The 22726-nt window shown below is 49.8% G+C and overlaps 1 protein-coding gene across 1 annotated transcript in view; it reads right to left on the bottom strand.

Annotated features, from left to right (window-relative positions):
• Window positions 1-22726, bottom strand: part of ERG (ETS transcription factor ERG) — a 145197-nt gene that overhangs the window by 92143 nt on the left and 30328 nt on the right. The window lies entirely within an intron of this gene.

Here is a 22726-nt window from a genome sequence, read left to right as displayed (position 1 = left end):
CACTCGAAGGAAGTCCTGCTAATGGAAGCCCCAACATTCCTCAGAGGGTTTCAGGCTTTAATTACTCATTCTCAGGAAATTACTTGTTCTCTGGAAGAAACAACGTTTTGCTTTGAATCCAGCAGCACGAACGGGGACCGTCCAGGGATGTGTCAGCAGGGCACCGCGCAGCACCGCGGGGCAGTGCTTGAGTCACCCGGGCCTCGGCTCAGAGGGGGTGCTCGCCCGGCCAGCTTCACCCGACCCTGGCCCACCTGGGTCAGAGGTCAGAGAGCGGCCCAGTGGCCCTATCTTTTCTCTTCCCTGGACTTACTCTCATTAGGATGAAAGGAGACGAGGCGGGTGGAGAGGAGATGGAGTACAAAGAGGGAGAGAAAGAGAAAAGGGGCAGGGAGGGGCAGGGAAGGAGAAATGAAAGCAAGAAAATATAAAAAATCTTGTTTTGTGCAAAAACTCAGGACCTGACAAGTTCTCAGCATCTGCATTTTGAGGGGAATGTTGATTTCCGCTCTTTTCATCTCGGAACAATGACTGAGATGGCAGGCTGATTAAAACTTTGTTTCCCCTAAAATTTCAAAGTCCTGAGTTGTTTTATCTGGGCTGCTTCCACAAGGATGCAGGAGAGCAGAGAAACACTCAGCGCCCCGAGACTCCTGGCGTGTGGCCCCTAAGAATCTTCAGTTGAAATGTTAATCACAGAGTCCCAACGGGTCCCCCAAAAGCAGCCCCAAGCACCAAGGCCCTTGTGCTAACAAATAGCCTGGGAAGAACCTTCCGCCAGACCCATCCCTCACCCCGCCCGTGCTGTGCTCCTGGGCAGAAAGCACCAGCGTTCTCAGCCAGGGCTAGTTCTTCTAGAAGCTCTGGCTTAACGCCGTGGCTCTTGATGAATTTAGATCAAATAGTGAAGACATTTTTAACTTTTTTTCAAATATCAAACTTACAGAGAAGGGACAAGATATTACAAAGGACCCTGAAAATCCGTCCCCCGTTACTCCCACTGGGGGTGATGCCCATCACTAGCTTTGCTTTATCGCTCATTCTCTTTCTTCCTCTCGTATTTATTTATGTGCCATGAAGAGGTACACACAGATCCATATGGCTCCTTTAAGCAATAAACATATTGTTTCATTAAAGTCTAATTTCTTTGCTTAAATACTTGCAAGCACAAAAGCCAGCGCTATTATGTGATCTGTTTCCTGGAGATTATATCCATAAGTTTCACTGTGTCTAATTTTGAAAACACATAGAAATGTAGGTCTAACAATACCAATCTTGAGGCAGGTTGTAGAGCCTGTTACAAAATGTCAAGAAGGCAAACCTTCCTCATTTCTAGTGATAAATGTTCGATGGAGTCCTGTCATCTCCATAAAGAATGCTCCCTGGCTTCCGCAGACCAGTCTGGTGTTCTCGAGTATTTCATGCAAAGGCCTTCTTTAACATTTTTTAATGGTTTTTTAAAAGAAGGCATTAACTACTCCGAGACTATTCTTTTAAAAATATTCTTTTGAAAACCTCTGATTGGGCCTCCCTGATGGCGCAAGGAGTTACAATCTATGAAGCAATTCGCAGCCTCTGCAGCATGAGTTCGATTCCTGGCCAGGAAGCAACAACCCACATGGCGTAGCAGACCTCTCCTGACTCGCCCGCTGCTCCCCTCAGCAGTGTATTTCATCAGTCTGCCTGTTCTGTTCCCTGCTCTGTCTCTGGTGAATCCTCTCACCCCCTGCATCTCTGGCCTGTACTCCAGTTCTTGTATAAATAAATAAATCAATCTTTAAAAAAAAAAAACCTCTGATTGGCCATTGAGAGCCATGGCACATCTGTCAGCTGGAGCACAGGGGTGCAGAAGCCATTTCCCAAACGTGATCCTAGGGGAAATCACCTGAAATGCAGGTGTCCTGCCACCCTCCCCACAATACCCCCACCCCACACCCCTTCCAGGCACAGGCCAGGCCAGACTGCTCCAGCAGCCTGGGCTACAGCTGCCCCTCCAGCCCCGAGCCCCCTGGGGGAAGCCGCCCTGCAGGTGACCGGGCAGACCAGTCTTCAGGACAATCTGGCGGAGCACCTGCCTGGAGACCATCAGCCGTGAGCATCTGTCAGGACAAGGTCTGTTCCACCCTCCTTGGGACACAGAAACCCCGTGGCAGGCCGGGACAAGGCTTGGAGAGTCCACGACAGCAGAGGCCAGAATGAATCACATGCCCCATCCGCCCCCACCATGGACCCAGCACCCGGGAAGTCACCTAAGTCCGCCGTGAGCCCATTCATGCCCGACTACAGGTGAGCAAAGGAAGTAGACGATCCCCTGTGACAATCTGGGGGCACTGCCATTTATTTGGCCTAAAGCCAGGTCCTGCCACTTTCTATCAACAAGTCCCATCACTAGCCCTGCTGTGAGGTGGGTGTGGAGGAAGGGCCACGCGCGTTGAGAGCACTTTGGTGAGGGCGATGAAGTCGTGACATGTGAGCACGGCAAGAGGTAACTGCACAACATCTCAGTGGGAGCCACATTGAAGACTGGCTGTGGTTGACAGGAGGACTCTGCCTTAAGCGTGGCTGACACACGCCAACACGTCAGAGGAGCACTGGGCACTGACCATGGGCGAAAGCCTCCTGAAGGCCAGGCCAGAGATGCATCCTCAGAGACAGCTGTTCTATGCTCCTGGGAGGTTAAAAATGAGGCTATAAAGGAGATTTAGATCCCAGATTCATTTCATTTAAAAGTGACAAGGGAAACAGCAGCAGTCGCCGACACACACTGACGGTTGATCTTCTATTCCTCTGCCCCCTTCTCCTTGGTTCCACTGTATTTCCAAAGCATTCCCAAGCATCATAAATTCCATTTTAATGTAAACATTCTATAAGGAGCATGAGATGTTCTGGTTTTAAACATCTCAATAGCAATTACGACCCGAAACCTAGAGCTGGGGCACCCGCAAATGCACACTCTCTCACAAGCGTCCCCCGGGGGCACAGCACGTCTTCCTCGCGGCTAACGTGAGTGGGAGACGCAGGAGACGCTCCAGGCTGGGGTGGCCAAGCATCAGCCCTAGCCTGTCTGGTAACCCAGGAAACCAGGACGGCGGGCTCTGTCCAGTCAGGGGGTGCCTCAGGAAGTCGGGGTGAGTGGACTCAACCTCCACACACACAAACCTGCAGGGCCTGGGGCTGACCCGTGAGACGCAGACTTGTGAGGGGCAGAGCCACGGGATGACCGTGCCGCGCAGCGTCCCTTCGACGACACGAGACCCGAAGCGCCTGCTGTGGGATGATTCATGAGCGCCGGGGGGAAGGACGTGCTGGGATGGCCTGCGGCGGCAGATAAGGATCAGGCCTGGAGCTGCCCCCACAATGGAAAACTCCATCCCTCAGTGGGACTTTTCCACTGGTGTCCACTGGGATTTGTCTGAGAGCAGAGGCAGAGCCAGGCACCCTCCCTTCCACGGCCTGGAGTCTTCTACACAAAGCAGACTCCACGATCCCAGGTTCAACCCACAGAGCAGGGTTGTGTGTGTGTGTATGTGTGCAAACACATGTGTATGCATGTGGTGTGTGTACATGTGAGTGTGCACATGCATGTTGTGTGTGGTGTGTGCATGAGTGTGCACTGTGTGGGTATGCACATGCATGGTGCATGTGAATGTGTGAGTGTGCATTGTGAGAGTGTGCACATGTGCGGTGCATGTGAATAAGTGTGTGTGCACGGATGTGTGTGGTGTGTGTGCATGTGAATCTGTGAGTGTGTGTGCAGGACGCCCTCCAGCAGCCCATGAAGAAATAATCCAATTAAAAAACTATCGTTGCGACACTTTCTCCGAGCAGTGAAGATACTCTCCTGCGTCTTGGTTAAGCTGAACTAACCTAACCCGAGGAAATTGTTATCACACACTCAGTCCTCAACTTCTCAACACCAAGTTGCAATTTCCTCAGTTTTGAAGTAGTAGGTTCAGCTCCAGAGGTCCGAGTGGAGCAACTATGTCCACGGACAGCATTGCACAAGCAGTCTGTGCTCAGATGCTGCCCCTCGCTCTTGCCCAACGCCCGTCCCCTGAAAGGCACATCAAAGCCAGCAACCAAACGTGCCCATTTCTAACTCCCGGTTGGAAAAAAAAAAGAAAGCCAAAGCCCCCTAAGAGCAGGGGAATTACTTTGACACAATTTAAAGGCACTATTTCAAGCACCATGCACCTACAGATGACAAGGGAGCACTCGGGACATTAGATCTTTCTCCACATAACAAGACACAGCACAGAGCTGACAGGCTCCACTGTCACAGGCTCGGCCGCCCACAGGCAGCACCCCTGCCCCAGCCACACAGCTGGAGGCCACACTGAGCCTCGGTCACTCAGCCAGCAGTGGGTCCCCTGAGTGCCCCCAAGCAGAGTGTGGAGTCCAGTCATGGCCCTCAGCTGCCAGCCCTGACCAACCCCGAGAGAGCCCCGGGCTGCTGAGATGAGCTAAGATTTGCATCATAAGTCACACTTTCAAATGCTTCTTTAAAAAGTGTGTTGGTGCCATTTACAAAATTCTGAATATCAGCATTCATTTTTGTCTCGATCCTCAAATCTCTCATAAATGCTGTAAAAGGAAACATATGCTACTTCTCAAGAAAGATACTCACTGCTCGACCAGGACCATGCCCCCCGATTAATGAAGACTTGGAGAGCTGCGTTAACAGTTGTCCCCTGCAAAGGCTGCGTCCAGGGACGGCCCTTCTTTCTACACCTCCTCCCTTGTGGATTTGTGAACACAAAGCAAAATTTATGTCCCAAGTGGAATCAGAAATGAAGCCAACAGCAAAACATTGGGCATAAATGCAATTGCATGTGCCCGAGCAAAGTCGGGCAGCGGCTGACTCAACTGAGCCTGGGCCCCGCGAAGTGCTGGGGCCACTGCATGGCAGAGCTGTCTGGCTGCGTCAGCGCCACGCTGGATGTCTCTGCACTGTCTCCTCCTGATGCTGCATCTCTACACTGTGTCTACACAGTGTCTACACTGCATCTCTACACTGTGTCTATGCTGTGTCTACACTGCATCTCTACACTGTGTCTACACAGTGTCTACACTGCATCTCTACACTGTGTCTATGCTGTGTCTACACTGCATCTCTACACTGTACCTACACATTGTCTACACTGCATCTCTACACTGTATCTCTACACTGTATCTACACATTGTCTACACTGCATCTCTATACTGTGTCTACACTGTGTCTATACCATGTCTATACCGCATCTCTATACCACGTCTGCACTGCTCTCTACAGTGTATCTGTCTGAGCCTTCTCTGCACACTATTCTGTCTACACTCCCTCTCCGTGCTGTATGCCCCCCAAGCACGCAGAGGGCCTCCCCGCGCCTTGCAGAGGCTCAGGCAAGGCAGGCTGATTCCACTTCACACCCATGAAAGTGTGTTTATTCTGAACTGGATCGAAAGAATGACACAGTGAGTCATCATGTTCGCCGATTCCCCACACAAACCTCAGCTCATATAGTGTGAAGAATTAACTGAAATGTCTATCAGTTTTGGGGGGAACTGACTGGAATCCTCCTTCTGAATGTTTTCTCAATGAAGATAAGCCTCAGTTTACCTGGCTGTGGAGCTGCCTGGTAAATAAAATTGTGTCCTTTAACCACAACTATAAAAATGATCCTGCCTGAAGAAATTCAGGAAGCAGCCACCTTCTGGCTCAGAACACAGCGTTTTGTCTACTTGCCAGTGAGACACCAGACAGGGCCCTGCAGGGAATTTCCCTCTCAGCTGCTTGGACTGTCATCACTAGAGGGAGCTAAATGTCCCGCAAATGGCCTCTGAGGCCCAGGGGAAGCCTAGTTCTTGACTACCTTTCTCGAATTAATAGCATTGTGCTGCAAAGCAGTCTCATTTTTGTCCAGTGAAATTAAAGTCCAATATTCAGAATTCAGAATTATTTTGAAAAATACAATTGCTCATTATCCCAGAGCAGAAGGAAACATACACGTATATGAAGCGAAGATAAATCGTACAGCTCTGTACAGGCACCTAAGGACCTTATTTCTCTGGGAGAGATTTGACCATGGAAATTATCTAATTGTCCCACACCACTATTAATGATTTCAAGCCCTCGAAAATATTCCACAATGATTCCAGGTGGTTCAATGCGCATTCCATCAAAATAACATGTGAATGTTGAGTGTGTTTGCTTTTGTGTAGACAATGCTGGCTTCAGTGCTAGCGCCTGGGTCTGAACTCAGATGTTAGCAGATCCCCTCCAGGGAGAGGGACGGTGGGAGGGCCATGGATTATGCTGGAATACGTGAAGGAGGCTTTCCTTTACATAGAAAATGGTTGAGTATTTTTGAGTAGGCTTATACTGTATCACTTATAAAAATGTACACATCAACCTATCTACGATCTATCAGTCATCGCCATCGCTATCTGTGTCTGTCTGTCTGTCTGTCTATCTGTTTACCCATTGATCTATCATCTTCACCGTCATCATCTATTTTGTGTGTGAGTGTGCGATGAGGGAGGCCCACGACCTAAACGCCAACTTAAAAATGGTGTACATATATGCATGGAATAAAATAAGCTTTAAAATAAAAGAAGGGGGCCTCCCCGGTGGCGCAGTGGTTGAGCGCTGGGTTGTGAAGCTGCCCGAGGCCTCTACAGTGCCGGTTCGATCCCTGGCTGCTCCCCGGCCACCGGAGGAGGGTCCCACATGGCTCGCAGACCTCTCCTGCCGCCCGCTGCTCCCCTCAGCAGTGTCCTTCGGTCCTTCTGCCTGCTCTGCTCCCCGCTCTGGCTCTGGTGAATTCTCTCACCCTCCCGCGCTTCTGACTGTACCCAGTGCTTGTATAAATAAATAAATAAATCTTTAAAAAAGAAAAGAAAAGAAGGGTTTTTCTTGAAAATAACTCTATTAACAACTTACACTGACTTTTAGGCCATCGAAACGCTGAACACCAAAAGCAAAATACAGCATCTTGAAAATATTTGCTGAAAAAAAAAAAATGTAACTGATTTTGCAATTGCTCCCTTTTCGTCCTCACTTGTACTTAAAAATATCTGTTGTCTTTTTCCCTTCCCCGTCCATGTTGGGCCCCGTACCAAGGACGTCGGGGGCAGTGAGTGGCCGCAGTTGGCGCTCAGCCCGCTGAAGAGGCTGCAGAACCGTGCTGGACAACACGCGGCCCTCCGGGTCCCGCGGGAGACCGAAGGGTCGTTCTCAGCGTGCTCTCCAGAAGGACAAGGAGGGCAGCGTCTCGTCTGGTAGCCTGTGATTTTTAGAGGAAAGCAAAGTTGATGTTTGCACTTAAATGGCAAAGGTAGGTGGGACAGGAGACGAGGCGCTGAAAACTGCATCAGCTCGGGCTCCTCGCCCAGCTTCACGGAGACCATGACGCAGCCTGCCGTGAGAGACACGGGCAGGAGAGCAAAGCAACTCCAGGCTCAGCATGACCGGCGCCCCCGGGTTTCCACTGCTTGCTGAGCAATTCCTGACATTTTCACTGAGAGTTGGTACCTAAATGGTGAGTCACCCTTGCCTCCCCCATCACACTCACTCACACACACACGGCACAGATGAGGATGATGATGGAGAAGACGGCAGGCAGGCAGGCAGGTGCACACATATATACGTATAGATAGACTGATGGTAGATGATGGATGGATGGACGGATAGACAAACTATGTGTCCTGCCGCCATAACTCTTTTCCCGACAGACCCAATTCCAAATCCTCCGTCGACTGTCCAATCCCGGACACCGGGTGGGCCTGTCACCCAGCATGACACGTAGCATACATCCAGGTGACTCCACAGGTGGCTTTCTAGAGCAACTGTCAAGGACAAGACACAGGGAAGTGAGGGAGGCAAACGGCCTCTGGGAGGCCTTCTCACTCTCTCTGGGGCTGGATCCACTTCTGTAACTGCCACCTGGTGGTGTGTGGCTACGCAACAGAAATACACACGTGCACGCGTGGGTGGACAACCGTGCAGACCTCCTTTGCCTGCGTCATGATGGGTTCACAGCTGATATATCGGAATTCCAGAACGAAGCATATGTAGCCCTTGCCATTTTCCAAAGCCACTGTCTAAAATTATTTCCAGCTCAACTATTAGGGCAGCTGGGCTGGCTTCACAGGCACTGATCAGAAATCGCTGCCATTTCTAGACACTTGCCTTACCACCCGTGGTGGCCGTATTTCCCAAGACGGCCCCATGAGCATTCCCCTTACATGTGCCCATCTAGAAGATGACACTGGCACTGCCCCGCCAATGGTGGGGGAGCTGTGCTCCCACTCCTGGGGGCTGGGGGGCCAGTCACCCAGCACAGCACCTGGGTAAGTTCAGTTCCATGACCCCCAAGGGTACGTGTGCAGGTGACATGTCTCCCACCTGGTTTTCTTTGAGACAAGTGGTCTGACCCCTCCCGCACCCTAGGAGCTGCCCAAGTGGACGAAGAAGCCACGCCTGTCACCAGCACAGCCAGGCCAGTGCCAATCCCCAGAGCCGGGGGTGAGGGGTTGGCGGGGGAAGTAACATCCAAGGGGACTCCAACCCCAACCTCCACTTGACCACAACCACCTACCCCTGAGCAAAAGTCCTGCCTCGGGCCAGCCAGCCCTGGAACCACCAGGAATAATACTGTTAAAAAGATGGTTGTGATTTTTAAGCCACTAAGTTTTGGAGATGTTAAAAGACAACTTCCAGCAGATGTTTCCTTATTCAAAGAGAGATTTTTGCAATATGGTTACAGCAGAAAATATTCGTCCTCTGTGATTATTCACCCATTCATCACATCTCCATCGGCACCAACGCAGGCAGCATTCCGTCAGGCTCGGAGAGCAGCCTCGGCCAAACAAACAAAAACCTACGTGATCGCTGCAGAGAGAATGCGCCAAAACCACAACAGCATTTGACTCAAGCAGGAGGACTGAGACGTGGACACAGGCCTGTGCCTGTCCTCTCAGCCCCCCACCAGATCATCTCCCGGACTCCCCCGCCCCGGGGCGCAGTCCTGCTGCCCTGTCCTTGACGTCCTGCCTGCCCATGGCTGCTTTCCTACGGCTGGTGCCCCGTCCTCGCTGCCGGGAGCTATCTCTGCCAATCCACCCCAGACGACTTTCCAAGGGAGCCCCAGGGAAGCATTCCTCTCCCCCACTGTGACTTCCACAGAAATGGGGGTGGCGAGCGAGAAGCAGTAACTCAGGACCGCCAGCTACTTCGAAGAAAAGCGCTCGTGTTTAGGGGCAATGTGATTATTTTCCCTGAAACGTCACCTCCTAGAAATCAGGCTCTGTCGCCCGCCCGTGTGCTCTCTGAGGCCTCCAGGGTGCCAGGGGTGGGGGCCAAAAGGTAGGGGAGGGTGTTTCATCAGTCAATTCTGACTGTAATCAGAGCCATCTGGAAGGTGCCAGTGGTGGGTCAGGCCAAGCCCTGCAAGGAGCTGCTGTGTCAAAGGTCACTGTGGGTCTTGGTTTCTGAGAACCACAGTCCTGGGTGTGCGTCCCTGCCCCCCCCCCCCCCCGCGAAAAAAAAGCCTGTAATAAACAGCCACTCTCAGTGGAATTCTCCCCAAACATCTGTGTCCTTCCAAGAAGCAGGTAGGTCATGTCTTGTTTTCAAGCTCACACACCAAACGTCCTGGAGGGAGAGCTGCCGTGGCCTCCGATCCTGAGCAGAACCTCACCTCCCAGCCCGAGCGAGGACTGGAAGACATTTGATTCCACATTACTTAAAGCTGTTTCAAGCTTTTCATCAGGAATGGAAACCAGCAATGTGTCTCACACGCCGGCCTCTGTTTTATGGAATTCTTGCACTGGGGAGCTCTTTTTATTTTATTGTTTTCTTTAACAGCCAGAAAACTGGGAAGTTCACAAAGAAATTTTTTGACTGCCTTAGGTGACCCTTCACCTAAGAGGTTTTGCCTAATCTGTAAATTGGAGTTAAAAGGACTTCAGTGCCTTTGGAGTGGGAGCGCTTTGTCTTGAAGAGAGCAGGGGGTGGCGGGCAGCGGCGCTACACGTGCCGGCCGCCCGGGCCGGGGCAAACCAGATCCAGATGGGCAGGACGGGCGCCTCGTGACCCAGGCAGGCAGGGGTGATGCAGACCACTCGGATGACCACTCTGATGACCATGCAGCCACCTTTTGGCTGGCTAATTTTTTTTCTCACTTAGAAACACAGAAATGACTTGACAGTAGACGTTAAAACCCATTTCTCTTGGAACACATGCGAGTTTTCTCTGGAACAGCCAGGAATACCAGCTCGGCCTGCTGAGTCTGCGCTGCCATCTGACTGTGTCTGAGTTCAGATGCTTGCTGGAAGCACATCAAGATCCAGGAGAGAGATTCACTGAAAATTAGAGATTCTTATTGCCACCTTTTCCCGAGATTCAGCTAATGCAGGATTCCTTGGGTGATCAGACTGCTTGTAAGTGTAAGAAAACACAGAGGGTTAGACTTTAAAAAAAGTGAACAACCCAAAATATTTCCTTAACATGGAAACCATTTTCTTCTTCAGTCTTTCTCCTGACTTTCCATGTGATGGACCTAAATCAACAGACACAAGAATGATTCACAGCCTCCCAAAGGAAGATGCTTGAACATGCTGTCAATGTTATGTCTGGTTCCTAAAGCCGATAGAAACTTACTTGAACATAAAACCAAATGTAAAAATTGCCCGACAGTGAACACTGTTGCCCAAGAGCAAGCAAAAGTGGGACAGTTACAGGTGCAAGACCAGACAGGTAATGGGGATGGCACTGTCCTGCCGCAAACGGCACGTCCTACTTCTGCGTTAAATTAAATTCATGTTCACGTGCAGATGAGGGAAAGCTTCAGACGCAAGCACCTCCTAGCTCATCGCCGATACGGCAGCCGGGAAGGGGGAAAGCGCAAGGTGATTTAATGTCGCTCCAGGAAAAACAATAATTCTGTCAAACAAAATCAGCCGCGATACGTTCTTATCATCGATTGTTAAGACACTTCCCAATTGCTGAAACACACACCATATGGTCTACAATTTACTTATGAAAGAACAAATCACAGCAGCACAGGAAGGTCATTTAGAATAGACTTGGTTTCTCAACCGTGGCCCCACCATTTTGGGTAACTGCTGTGGGGCTGTCCTGTGCCTTGTGTGATGTTTGTTTGCCTCCTCAGCTGCCTCCCCGGCACCTCCCCCTGCAGTTATGACATCATAACCGTCTTTAGAATCTGCCAGTGTCCCTGAGGGTGAAGGCTAAGACATCCCAGCTGAGAAACACAGGAACGGGGGCCATTCTATTTGATTACCTTTGCAATTCAGTCTTGTTTCGGCGGCCGCCAGCCAATGACGGAGAGCGTTGTCAAACAACACTTCTGGCCGCAAGACAAGGTGTAAACAAACATCCAGCACTTGTACAAGAGTGGGCTGGCTGTTCCACCTAGCAGGACATAACAGAACTGGAGAAGTGCTTGACATCAGTCTTCATCAGAAATGCAAATCTAAGCCCAGTGAAACATCTTGCGCCCATTAGCATGGCCATCATCAAAATGACACGTGCTGGCGAGGCTGTGGGAACAGGACCTCATGTATCACTGGCAAGGACGTAAACTGGCGCAGGCACCATGGAAAACAGGACATGGACTCCTCAAAAAAAATAAAAATAGAACTACCCTATGATCCAACAATTCAACTCCTGGGTATTTATCTAAAGGAAGCAAAATCATTATCTCAAAAAGATATTGGCACCCTGTTCAATTGCAGCATTATCCATGGACGGATGCACTGATAAAGAAGTTGTCTTATATATGTATATAAAATATACAATGGAATATGTAGCAAACATATAGCATATGCATATAATATACACAATTGGATATTATTCAGTCATAAAAAAAGAAGGAAAACCTACCACTTGCAACAAGAAGGATGGATCTGGGGGGCACCCTCTAAGTGAAATAAGTCAGAGGATGTAAGTAAGAGAAATAAGCCAGAGAAACAAAGACTGTATTAGCTTATGTTTTTTTTAAATAACTCAACAAGCCCTCAAATAATGTTACTTTGTTCAGTGACATTTCATTAGGATACAGATGGGAGAGAACAATCCTGTCCCAGCCAGAGGCATTGCCTGTGTGGCCTCGACACAGCCTCCCTGTGTCCAGTGTTTCCTGTGGGTCTCTGGCTTCCTCCTACCTCCCAAAGGCGTGCACGGGAGGCTCACTGTGGGGTCTCAGGGGTCCCAGTGGGAGTGGGTGTGAGGGGTGTGACACGTCCTGCAGTCAAGAGCTTCCTATTCAGGGTGGAGCCATCTTGCGCCTGGAGCAGCTCAAAGAGACTGAAGCCACCAGGAACCTGAACTGGAAATGCATGAAAACAAGGGATGGTTTTGCATTAGAAGCATCTGGGGTCTTTACAAGGAAAGTTGGTGATGTTTGTCTGACGAGAAATATGCCTTAGAAGCCTCCAGACAATGGTAAGTGAGGACTTAACTGTACAAAGAACAGACTGGTGTTTGCCAGAGGTTGGAGGCAGATGGGAGAGGAAGGGGTATGGCCACAATGGGAGCAGGTTAGCAAAAGGTCCACACTTCTGATTACAAGATAAAGGAGTCCTGGGAGTGCACAGAGTAGAGTGCAGTTAGCAATACTCTGTTATATATATTTGAAAGTTGATTTAAAAATTAGATTTTTTAAAAAAATTTTATTTATTTATGCATACAAGAGCTGGGGTGTAGTCAGAGGTTGGGGGTGGGGGGAGGTGAGAGGATTCACCAGAGACACGCGGGGAGCAGAACAGGCAGATTGACTGAAACACACTGCTGAGGGGAGCAGCAGGGAGACAGGAGAGGTCTGCTGCGCCCTGTGGGTAGCTCCCTGGCTGGAGATGGGACTCAGGTTGCAATGGCTGCCAACAGCTTGATAGCGCTGAGACTTTAACCCTTGCACCACCAGGGAGGGCCCAAAGAGTAGATGTTAAAAGTTATTTTCATAAGAAACAAGATTTGTGGTGAGAGATGTTAATCACTTCATAACATACACATCTGTCAAATCACTGTGTCATACACTTCATATCAATACAATGGTATACATCGTTTAATCTCAGTAAAAACAAAAGAACTAGTACAAAGGCAAATCACTACCACAAAATTCCACACTTTGGAAATTATCCAATAAATATGAAAAGAAACTTCAGAAAATAAAAATGAGGGAACCAAGATGTATTTTGGGTATATCCATATGATGAAAAATGAAAAAAAAAATTAATTTTTGCAGCAGTGCAAGAACGTGGAAGAAAGGGCACTCCTGTTCATGGATATTGGCAGAGTAATATCTCATTGGACGGTAACTGCTCCCTTGATCCGGCAATTTCTAGTCTATAAATCCAACCTTTAGAAATAGTCACCACAGAGAGAGAGACAAGAATGTTCACTAAGCCACTCTTAATATCAACAAATGAGAACAAATTGGACGTCTATCAATCAGAAACTTGGTAAATTTAGAATAAATCATGAGAACGACTAAGAGTGGGGAGTTTGCCAGCTATAGAAAACCAACTTTATTTCTCTCTATCAGCACCAACAGAAAATGAAATTTTAAAATGACACCTTATTTTCATTAGCATCACAAATATCTTGTTTGCCCTCTGGGAATAAATCTAATATAAGGTGTGCAGGACCTTTACACAGAAAACTACCAAATTCTACTGAAAAAAGACCTCGGTAAGAGAACAGCTATAACCATAGTCATAGACTGGAAGGCTTAATACTGTAAAGACACCAACTCTCTTCTAACAGATCCACAGATTCCATGTAGATGTGATCAAAATCACAACAAGATTTTTACAGAACTTGACAAACTGAATGTAAACTTTGTAAGAAAACGTATGTGTCAAGGACATATGCCATCCTCTTAAACAAGAGTCCTCTGTGGTCATACTCAAGGCCTAGAGTGAAACTCACGCAGGTATCAACTAACAAAACAAGGAAAAGGGAGCTCAGAAAGTGATTTTTGACAATGTGACTTGCTGAGCAGTAAAGAAAGGAATTCTTAGAAAATGGTGCCAGTGAAACAGGATATACAACTTGAGATTTTACTCACACCATCACAATAATTCCAGGTGAGGCCCTCCCTGGTGGCACAGGCGGTTGAGCGTAGCGCTGTGAAGCTGTCCACAACCTCTGCAGTGCGGGGTCGATCTCAGCCTGCCTGGGAGATACCCACATGGTGCGGCAGAACTCTCCTGTCTCGACCGCTGCTCCCCTCAGCAGTGTATTTCGTCAGTCTGCCTGTTCTGTTCCCTGCTCTGTCTCTGGTGAATCCTCTCACCCTCCCGTGCATCTGGCCTGTACCCCGGTTCTTATATAAATAAATCTTAAAAAAAAATCATCTTTAAAAACAATAATTCCAGGTGAATTCCAGGAAATGTGAGAGGTAAAGCAAAGTTTCTGGAACAAGACAGAGAAAGCTATCTTCAGGACTTTAGCACAGGCAAGATTTTATAAACAAAACACAAAACACTAAAAAGGGAAAGACTGATCCATCAAACCACATTAAAACTAAGAAAAATTAGAACTTTTCATCAAAAGATACTGTTACAAAAATAAAAAAGTAAGCCATGGAATAGAAGACAATATTCTTAACAGATCTAGCCTACCACTCATATCCAGAGCACGAAAAGAATCCCAATAAATACAGAAGACACACAATCCAATGAAAAATCTGGGGAGAAAGCTGAATCGGCAGTCACAGAAGATGCCATCAAATACCTTTTAAACATATCAATCCCAGAAGTAAATCCAAGCAGTTCAAATTAAATCCAAGAAGTGAAAATTCAATCCAAATGAGATAATGGATAATTTTGACACCAGAATGTCAAAATGAAGAAGATGAACAATATTTTTTGGTAAAACTATGGAGATGGGGTTTGGAAAATAAGTATTTATCAGCCTCGGCTCTGGAGGGAAGCAGAGAGCATATTCAAAGAGCTGGCTGAAGAGGGTTTTATGAAAGAATGGAAAGGTAAGAGCGGAATTTAGTAGAAAGCAAAGGGTGATGAGGTCTCAGAGCTCACAAGCCCAGGACCATTTCCACCCTTAGGCTCAGAAAGACAAGGGAGGCAGTGGGTTTTAGCACCTAGGAACCGACACGGCTGTGGCTCTAAGTGTAGAAAAGGACAGGAGACAAGAACTGTGACTTTCCCGAGACGGAAAAGTCATCACCAACCGTGACGAAAGGGAGAAAACAGGGGCAGTATCTCAATGCTCTCCCAGTCTCGGATATCTTTCTGCTGCTTCTCCATTGGCTGAACCCCATGTGATTTGTGACAATGTGACTTGCAGAGCAAGTCCTCTGCCAGACAGAGGACCGCGCAGTCCAGCTGGCGATGTCCCCGCAAGGAGCAGAGCAGGGAGCAATGGAGAGTGGACTGGAGCAGTCACAGAGAAGTCAGCACAGCACAGCACGGGAGACCCCGCGATCCCATGATCTAATGCGCCTAATCTAATGGGAGATGCATGCACGCGTGCAGAGACACAGGAGTGTTTGCAGCCGCACTGCCCGCCGTAGGCCGATGCCAGGAACACCGCCCCAAGTGCCCTTTGGTAGCGCCAAGAATCAGTACGGTGGGCTGAGCCACACACTAGACCCGACAGGAATGAGCGTGAAGAAACCACCGCTGCCCACGACCACACAGATGAATATCATGAAACAGCCCCGCACAAGCAGGATCATCTTTACACAAAGACTGAAAATGAGGCGAAGCTACACCCTGGTGACTGGGGGCGCACGTTTGGCGGCAGAAACTATGAGAACAGCGATGAAGCAAGGATGGAAATGACCTTTACCTTAGAGGGCGGGAGGCAGGAGCAAGAGTCAGGGCAGATGCACGTCGGCTCACTTCTCAGCTGCTGTCGCCATGAGGGATGTTCAGAAAATCAAGACCATAACGAGAGAGCGTGCGCCGCTGTGAGCACGCGATGCCAGGAGTCATCCCCGCGTTCTCGCCCAGAGCAGCCTCCAGCCAGGTGAGGAAGATGCAGATTAGGATGGGGACCCTGACCTGGGGGCAATGGGTGCTTGAGAAGCACTTTGCCATCCTACCAGCTTCCAAACCAGTGAAGTTCAGAGCAGGTGTGCAGGTGAAAACCTTTCCCGCGAGGACACTGTCCCGGGCAGCCGGGGAAAAGCAGGACGGCCGTGGGGAAGGAGAAGCCCCGCCTCATAGCCAGGTGAGGAGGTGGGAGGAGGGGCACGATCACTCTCGTGGCCACCCCTCCACAAGGACCACCTCGTTGGTAAGGGCCACCCCATTGCAGGGACGCGCGGTCACGCTCCACAGCACGCAGAAGCCGGGCACAGCTGCAGAGAAGCAGCCCCAGGCCAGCACCCCCGAGCCGGGGCCTGTGGCTCCACGCGGCGTCTGCAGGTGGACAAGGGCCAGGTCATGCCCAAGAGCTCGGACTTATTTCCCCCCGACGTGGGGGAAGCCACAGGGGCCGGAGAGTAAGTCGATTCACGAACTGATGGACATGCTCTGGCGGTTCCCCAACTGCTGTGTAGAGGAGACGTTGCCAGCATGCATGAGTGGTCCGGGAGGACCCACGGAGATGCCCTGGCATCAATGCAAGCGAGGGGTGAGGAAGCCGGAGCCCGGAGGGAGAGCGGACAGGGCCAGGGGCCCTCAGCAGGCAGAGAGCGAAGGGACGGGACTCGGGCAAGTTGCAGCTTCTGGACTTTTTTTTGTTCTGTTGGCCTCAGTGGCTGGGAAGAGTGCTTCTCCCGTACTGAGATGGGGAGATTTGAGAAACACAGGATTGGGGAGGAGAGAGCAGGATTGTACCTAAAGCCGAAGTTCACAAGGTGAGATGTCAATTAGGAGCTGGCTCTAGACCAGGAGGTAAGACTGGGAACCACTGAATACCGGGAGGGCTCGTAGGCTGGGTGATGGACCACATTAACGGGAGGAGAGGTGAATGCAGATAACAAGGAAAGGATGATTTTGCTGCCCCCGAGACCACTGTTCATTTAGTGGCTGAGCAGGGAGCACGGTCTCTCGGAGCCAAGGTAGGGCAGGGGTGTCCGCACAGCAGAGAGCACCCAAGGGAGCAAGGCAGGTGACCAGCCAGGCCAGTTCTGAACGTTTTCTCAGCAACACTCAAGTGCAGCTACTTCACACCAAGGCGGGCAACACCGCAAAGCAACACGGGGATGTCTAGCAAGACTATGGCGCAGCGGGCGGCCTGCAGGTGCCGAGAGGCCAAACGACTTGCCCAGAGTCACAGTGCGTTGAGTTATAGGTCTGCAAGATTTGGGGAGAGTTATAGGCAGGGAAGTAGAAGGAATCAGCGAGCTTGAAGAGAAGCCTTTGTAACGCCACAGCTTACCCTGTAACACTGCGGGGTGCGGCCGCAAGGGAAAGAGAACGTTCTCCAGGGCAAACGAGGCTCATCCGCAGGAGACTTACAAAGAGAGACAAGTGGAGAATTTAAAAGAATAAGAATCGAGGTGACTGGGAAAAGCATCCTCCACAGAGGTGAGATGTGGCTTCTCATAGTGTGATGGAGAAAATGAGAGAAGAAAACGAACGATTCCATGTACAGCATCGAACGTGTCTGCAAAGAATCAGGATTCAGGTTCTGAATCTTGCCAAGTGAAATAAAATAGTGCACAACTTCTGCGGCATTTTAGGCATTTGCAGCTCACATGAGACGCTGGCAAGGCCCTGGCCCTCGAGTCCTCCCTTGGAATCCCAAGGGGCCTCCGTTGGCAAATCTAAGCTGAGCACAAAATGCCCCGCACACTTGCTCACCCAGACGCCGTTCTTGTGTTGCTCTTGATCAAATACTGGCAATTGGTGGTTTTAGTATTAAGGATACCATATGAATGAAATTCAGAGATTCTGGATACTCATAATTATCTATTTTTCTCATCGGCTAAAAATAAAGCTCTCAACATGAAGGGTGATAATTCATGTTCTATCTGATAACCAGGAATAGAAAGAAGCACAGGAAAACAGAGTCTGAGTCTCCTACCCCAGAAAGAACTGCTTGAGGGTGAACCTCCCCAGGAGTCATTTTTCATAATAGGTGATCCCCCCCGCCATGAATAAATAAGCTCTGAGGTGAAGGTTTGCTTTTAAGAAGTGATATAAGCTTGGTCTATTTCATATTTAACTTTTGGTAAAATTGAGTTAATTAAATTAAAAGATATAAGATTTGGATTTGCAGGTTTTTCTCAAATGAAAGGATTTATTTTTGAAGTAATGGACTTTGCAAAATATGCACTTTTTGGTTTTCTTTTTCTCCTCTTATCTATAAATTTACTAATAAAAGCTTTTGTCTTGATTCATTAACATTTGAAAAGATGGATGATCCTAGTATGGCAAGGAGAGGTGCTCATAAATTTCAAATTCATGCATGAGCTGAGGTCTCTTTTTGCGATTTGACAAATGATTGTGCAAACCTACGATCAATAAAAGTAATATGAAAGTTAAAAAGCGGACTTGGCATAGCTGCTCCACTGGCACTCCCTCTATTTTTAATTTTCAGTTTATAACGCAGACCAAGCGTATCAAAATATTTCATTTTAGTCAAGCAATGATCTATATGTAGCTTCATATTAGAATGTGAAAGTTCAATTCAAATATATCCAAGGGATTTATCAAAGTTCAGTTCAGGTCCTTAAATCATAAATCAACTGCAGGCTAGACAAAAGGAATAAGCCACAGTTCTTATTTATTCATTTACCTATTAGATTTTATTTATTTATTTTTGTGTAGAAGAACTGGGATGTAGGCCAGAGGTACAGGGGTTGAAAGGTGTCACCAGAGACAGAGTGGGGAGCAGAGCAGGCAGATCTACTGAAATCCACTGCTGAGGGGAGCAGAGGGGAGACAGGAGGGGTCTGCTGCGCCATGTGGGTCAGCTCCCTGGCCGGGGATCGAACTCAGGCCACGGAGGTAATAGCGCTGGGACTCAACCCCTAGGCCACCAGGGAAGCCCAAGGTCTTATTTATTTCAGGATTTTCCAAGCCAGCTCCAAAGACAGAGCCATTATTCTTCTGTGAATTTTCTATAGAAATCTGCACAATCTTGCTCTGACAATCTCTTTGGATTTGATATGATGGAAATAAAATAACAACAAAAAAAGAAGGTATAAACTGTATTGAACTATTTCTCTTGGACATAAAATATGTTTGGGGAAGAAATGAGTTGCTCCATATGAGCTGGGCAGTTATTTCTTACGTGGGAGCAGCCTTGGCTTGTAGGACGGTTTACAAAGGAGGCTTTGTGTCCGGGAGAGACCAGCTTTCCACTCAGAATCATTTTATTAAATGTCATTGGATCACAGGCTTCCAGGTTCCCTCCCTGAAATATGGTCCATAATTCTTAAAACACGCATAGGTGGCAGGGAGGGCATGCTAAAAATAACACGGGCTGATGTTTCTATCCTGCCCATGTTTCTAGGTAACTGCTGCCTGAGCATTAGGTATTTTTAAGTGAATTCTCATACACTGGTCACCTACGGCAGAAAAACAATTTACTGTGTCATCCCTGAGAGCCAGTCTGGTCCCCAGACATCCCTACACCCCAAGTCTGTCATAAGCATCCTGCTGACTGCCCATCACTAGCATCTCCCCCCAAAATTGTCAGAAAGTAATTTCTAAGAAATGTTTCTCTCTTCTGTTGCGTGAGAGTCTGGTTTTGGTGACACCCGACTCGCCTGATTGGCCGGGGAGCACAACTAAGGCCTCGTGTGCCTCCATCCCCGCAGCAGCCCTCGCCCATCCTGGGGGGCAGGTGTGGGCTTCCGGGTTCACGGAGGACGAAGCTGAGCTTTGACAGGCCAAGTCCTCTGTCTCCAAGGTTGAAGGTCAGAGGCAGGGCCGGTGCAGCCACAAGGACCTCTCTGACCCCGAGAGGCTTGTCCTGGGCTGCCGCCTGCCTGCCCCGGTTAATGTTCTGTGTCTGCTTCTCACCCTATTCATCACTGCAATTCTCAATAAAGTCCCAGCTGCCCATGCAGAACAGTCATCACCATCGAGCCCGATCTCGCTACTAGATGTCAATGTTATTTCATATGAAAACAATCAATAACAGAAAGGACCTGGATCTGGTTTCAAAAACATAATTTGAAAGGAATTCGCTCAGAAAGCTCCCAGAAGCCCACGGATCTCCAACCCGCACCCTGGAAGGCCTTCTCGGGTCCGTTCCCTCTCCTGGGGCAGCCTCCATCCATCTAAAAATAAACCCCTGGCTCCTCCCGGTCATAAACAGACACTGGGCTCGGCGGCCAGGGGCCAGGCTGCACTTTCAGAGGCCCCTTGTTTATGTAGGTGCTCAAGGATTTCGAATCAAAGCTGGCAAATTATTAAAATTAATCCAATTTTCTTTCATTTATTTTGTTAGTTCATACCTCTGAAGGATGTGTTTTGGAAGGCACTGTTCAACCCAGCCATTTACAAATCAAAGCTTTCTTTGGAATCCCTGAGACCCGACCCAGCTAGACAGCAACAGTGCCAGCCCCCGGCCCTCCCCACCTGGAGGGATCTGGAATGCACTATTTGACTTGCGCTCACATTGAATTACAGTGTCAAAAATCTGACTTGCATGGCTTTAATCCACTGCCAAACTATGAGTCTTTCTGGCTGGGGTTCCTATAAACAAAGAATAAATTCAAATATGTCACAGGGTGGCAGTGACTCCTTGACCAGTGCCCTGGGGGGTTGGGCTACCACTGAGGCCAGGAGAAAGACCAGGTCTGCCCAGGGCTCTCCCTGGAGCCTTTCAAAGGGTTTATCAACCGAACCACAGAACCCTCGCAGGGCGAACCAGCCACCTGCCCTGAAATTCCTCAGCCTCAGCCATCCACACTGGCAGAGCACAAAGCCACCTTTGACTTGGCCCGCTCTGTTTCAGAGTGTTTCTAAGACATAGTATGCTTAAGACACAAGCAAAAGGATCTATGACAAAAAAAAATTCTGTGTTAGAAATGGGTCCAAGTCAGGAGAGGCCACAGAAGTCCGGTTTCCTCTAGTGAGAAGCACGAGCTGCGAAGTTCCCCAAAGCAGGGGCCTGCAGAACCAGGAGAGGTGTCCTTTATTTGGAGACATGTCAGTCTGCGGGGAGACCGGGGCCGGCCCAGCCTCAGCACTTGTGAAAACAGCTGCTGATGGGCTCCGCGACAGAACTCTCCAGCCTCCTGCTTTGAAATTCTTCTTAAAAGAAAATAGAGAATTGGTGCAAAACCCCAGAGCTTCTGCCGACTCCCAGCTGGAGGCCGATATGTGCAGGGGGGGCTCATCTGAAAAGGGCTGCGAGCACCTGGGGACCTGATCACTACCCTAGCGAGTGGCGGGACGGCTGATCGGGGCGCCTGTCATTGCAGGGGGAGAGGGCAGAAAATCCACTTTAAGGACTAAACGCGAAACTGATTTCAGGCGTTGCAAGAAGACCAGTGCAGGGAGTCCTCATTTCACACCTCGGAGAGGTTCTTAGAAACTGCGACTGGGCGCAGAAGCCCTAAAACCAAAGCAGGCCTTGGAATACGGGGATGGCTTGGGTTGCCAGGCTGCTCATTTCTTTCCTCTTGGGGAAAGCAGCTGAAGGAGACGCCTCTGCTGGGGGAGCGGCCGACAGCCCCCCTGGGGTTCTTGCGCCCCACCTGCCAGGCCCAGTCTCAATGCCCACGGGTGGGGGCAGCGTGGACAGTGGGTGACGGCACTTCCCGGGTCCCGCTTCTGCCGCCTCCACCGGGGGCTCTCGTCCTCTAGGGGCCCTGTCCGCGTTCTCTTGATAGGTCATGGTCACCCGCAGTTTCCTCCGCCGCTCACAGACCAGCTCGCAGCCTCAGGACACTCGCTGCTGCCTCCATCCCAGGACACCATGGCCCACGTGGGGGGAAGAACCCCAAGCCCCACAGTGTGCCTCCCACCCTCTCCGGGACCCCAGCCAAGACAGGTGTGCACCCTCCCCGCCTCGGCCCCCCACCCAATGCACGGCCAAGGCCCTGCCGCCCTCGCCTCCCACATGCGGCTGTTTAGCTGGGGCGGAGGATGCCGGTGCTGAGGGAGCGCCGCCTCCACACGCCCCACTCCGTGGATCCAGCGGGGAAGAAGGGCGAGGAGCCCGGAGTCTCTGCCTGCCCTGGCGAGCAAGCTTGGGCAGCTGCAGGCCCGCGGCTGGGCATGCGGCTGGAAGTCAAGGAGCCGGCGGAGGCAGGGGCTGAGCAAAACCTGCAGCCCATCTTCTCTGAGATAACTGCATTAACAGTGGTAGATTAAGGGCGTTTTCTAGAATGCAGAGCTTCTTCCTTGATCGATGTGACTCTGCCTTATGCGGCCATGTACGTCGCAGAGCCACGCTGCAGCGCCCATCCTGGCTCTCTGGGACAGGAGCTCCGGGGTGGCCGCTGCAAGCCCAGAAACATGTGGATGTGCAAGGGGGGCTCACAGGGGCAGACTAAGGATGCCAAGGTCGCAGTGGGCTGTGTGCACAGGGGCTGTGTGCATGGGAAGCGCTGCAGAAACCCCAAGATGGGGCTGATCTCTCCTCTGGGGTGTAGCCGGATGACAGGGGGCTAATGTCTGGAGGGAAACCATCCAGGGGCCACCCACTTCCTGGGAAGCAGGAGTCCAGAGCCGGGGTGGTTGGGAAAAACATTCCATTCTATGCACCCACACCGCCTTCCTCCCTCCCTCCTCCTCTCAGCTAGTAAGTTCATCTCTAAAATTTTATACCAGATAAATGAGCTGTAAC

Source organism: Talpa occidentalis, unplaced genomic scaffold (genome assembly GCF_014898055.3).
Source record: "Talpa occidentalis isolate TD23 unplaced genomic scaffold, MPIMG_talOcc4v2.1 talOcc4.4, whole genome shotgun sequence".
NCBI lineage: Eukaryota > Metazoa > Chordata > Mammalia > Eulipotyphla > Talpidae > Talpa > Talpa occidentalis.
This window is presented reverse-complemented; position numbering and strand designations above follow the sequence as displayed.